Below are 2,996 nucleotides of genomic sequence, written 5' to 3' on the forward strand. Positions count from 1 at the left end.
GAGTCGTCAGAATGATTCTCTCCAGCTTCCAGTGCCGATAGCGAGAGGGTATTTAGAGCGGCTGCCCAGATTATAACACCGAAGAGATCTAATACGATGCCCTAAACACTCAGCTCACTTCAGCACCATTTATAATTACTTATTTACCCAACGCGGGCGCAGTGCGGGTGTCGAAACGTTTAAAAGGGTCTCAGAGGTACCACATTCTACACAAGAAGAGCACAGCGAGTCCAGACATGTTCAACGAAAACAAGTTGACAGATTACTTTGGCAATTTGCCAAAGGTCAATCTCAGCAAGACGAATGGTGTCCTGATGGCAATGGAAGAATCTGACAGTGACATTGATGATGATTTCTGTTCTCAGGAAAGATTTAAGAAAGCTACTTTCAGTGATCTCTGCTAAAGAGCTCTGTGTTGATGTGTGTAAGTAGGGGTAGGAAGTACCTACGCTCTGGCAGAGTGTTGTCAGTGATGGACGCTAAGCGTCGAGAACACTACTTCCTGAAGTCTCAGGTCCATGCATCATTTCTGAAACAACTTCATTCTGTTACTGCCACTATTTCTGTCAATAATGGAGACATTTGTGATGCCACTTGCTCATGCAAAGCCTCCTCACTCAGACGCTGTGGACATATAGCAGCAGTTCTCTTACTTGTGGCAGAACATGTGCAAATAAATGGGAATGAAGGTGAGTTGAGATCAAAAGCATGCTGTCTCTTCATAATTTATATTTGTACACCACATAGAATGAGAACATATTTCAAATTTAAATATAAAAGTAGTTTCCTCAAAATGAAAGAAATAGCTGCAACTAGATTGCAACACCACTAGGATAAACTAAGTCTTCTTTCGATCTTTTTTCTTGGTCTTCTGTTGTTTTCCTGTGCTCTTCTCAGTGGGATGCAGTGCATCCAAAAGGGCAGGCTGTTGCGGGCTTCTTTTTTTGGCGCCTATGCTTTAACATGGAAGGAGGAAGTAGCCGCAACAGCCTGCCCTTTTGAATGCACTGGTGGGATGCCACTGAATGAATGGGTCCCTAAACATCACCAGGTGACAGCAAACACGAATAATATCAGGTGTGATATCCAGAACTGTATTTGGTATCTGGTACCTAAGAAATCTGAAATCTTTCAAATACTTACAAGGTAGATGTACGCCAGACCACGTCTCGCGTAACAGGCTTCGCGATATCTCACGAAACACTGTTACGCTGCGACGCGCCTGGCATATATCTACCTTGGCCTGCGGCGCTGACACCCAAGTCGCGTAGTGGGAAAATGTACACAAAGGAACGGGCCTTCGGCCCGTCAACGGCCAATCACCTCGACTAAGCATGCAGAGTTTTGTATTTTTTCGCTTATTTTCGTCAAAAATACCCTCTAGCGCCTTAACGGTTTGAGCTAGAGCAAAACGGACAAAATTTTCGCCCACAGGGCTCTATTTTGATGTGTTACCCCCTAGGAAACCATAAAAAAATATTTTTAAAAAACGTCATTTTTCGGACCCGTTGTTTTTGATATTTTAAAAATCCAATTTTTGAGCTAGAATGCTCATCTTCGAACTCGACCTGTCTTTTGATGGTACGAAACTACCCTGAAAATCCCAGGTCGCTCGCTCAATTCCTTCTCGAGTTATCGTGCGGACAGACAGACGTGCAGACAGACAGACAGACAGACAAAGTTTTTTTCCGACCAGACGGAGTAATAGGCTTCGCTAATCGCTCAGCCAATCAGCCAAAAAAACCGCTCAACGTGTACTCTTGCTGTCGCAATAGCTTTGTTGAGGATCAGTTCTCTCTGAGAAAACTTTTGTCGCGCTCCGAGGAAACTGGGAATGAGCAGATCTATACCTCTTTCATTCAGGTCTGCTTCAATATCAGACCCCTTGTCAGCCATAATGGCATCACCAGGCTTCATCAAATCAAGGAGGCCACTCTTCAATAACAATTTCCTGTCTGATATGCTGCCTTCTGCAGCTTCACTGCAGAGGCAGAGGCCACCGTACACAGAGGTTGCAACGAGCGCTTTTACAGTTTCTCCGCCTTTGTACTGAGAGTACATGTTGCTCGCTTGCTGCAAATTTTCTGGAACTTGGGTTTTGAACTCTGTGCAGTCAATAACACAACTCACATTTGGAAATGGAGCATAACAATCAGGAGGATTTTTACTCTGACTTCTAGCACTGACAAAGATATGACTTTGTAGAGTTTTGAAGTCCAGGCTCATTTTCCTCATCCAGATGTAAAATATTGGGCTGATGTATTGATACTCTACACCAAATAACAACTCCATGTCTTTTAAGGTGAATCCTCTTTTAAGTCTAATTAAAGTCATAAACAATTTGTCTTTGGCGGTGAATTCACTTTCTCTTGTTCTCTTGGGAGTAGCTTTATAATTGTATTTCAGAGCCTCACACTCACTCTTCATCACCACCAAGGAAGTTGTACAGTTCATCAAAAGCATCTGGTGTCAAGCCTGTGTAGAATAAAAAATCCTCATCGCCATTTCTTTTGCACGCTTCATATGAAAGCGGTGGCCTTGTGCACTGAATTTCTAGGTCCCTGAACTGTTTCGGTTCCTGTAAAAATAAAATACTAAATTAATTTATCTGTTACAGCTATTACTGCAACAGGACGACCATGCTGGTGGTTGTCAAAAGCACCAGGTAACAATCCAGACTTTGTGACATCACAAGGAAAATACAAAGCAAAGCCACAGTATTTTCAGAGGAGGGTAACATTTGACCCACGCCCAACAAAGTACCAGCGCACTGAAATAACAGCACAGCAACTTGCAAAATTTAGAGATGAACTGAAGAATAAAATGCGAAACTGCCTATGGCCAGGATGTACTAGAGCTCCCCCTAGCTAGAACTCCCCCCCTATTTTTTAAAAAATAAATAGTTGGAGATTAATAAAAGTTAGTCGTGCTTTTATTTTTTTTTAATGTATTGGAAAATGTACGGGTCCTAGAGCTCCCCTAGCTAGAGCTCCCCC

Source organism: Frankliniella occidentalis, unplaced genomic scaffold (genome assembly GCF_000697945.3).
Source record: "Frankliniella occidentalis isolate FOCC.00 unplaced genomic scaffold, Focc_3.1 Scaffold307, whole genome shotgun sequence".
NCBI classification, from domain to species: Eukaryota; Metazoa; Arthropoda; class Insecta; order Thysanoptera; family Thripidae; genus Frankliniella; species Frankliniella occidentalis.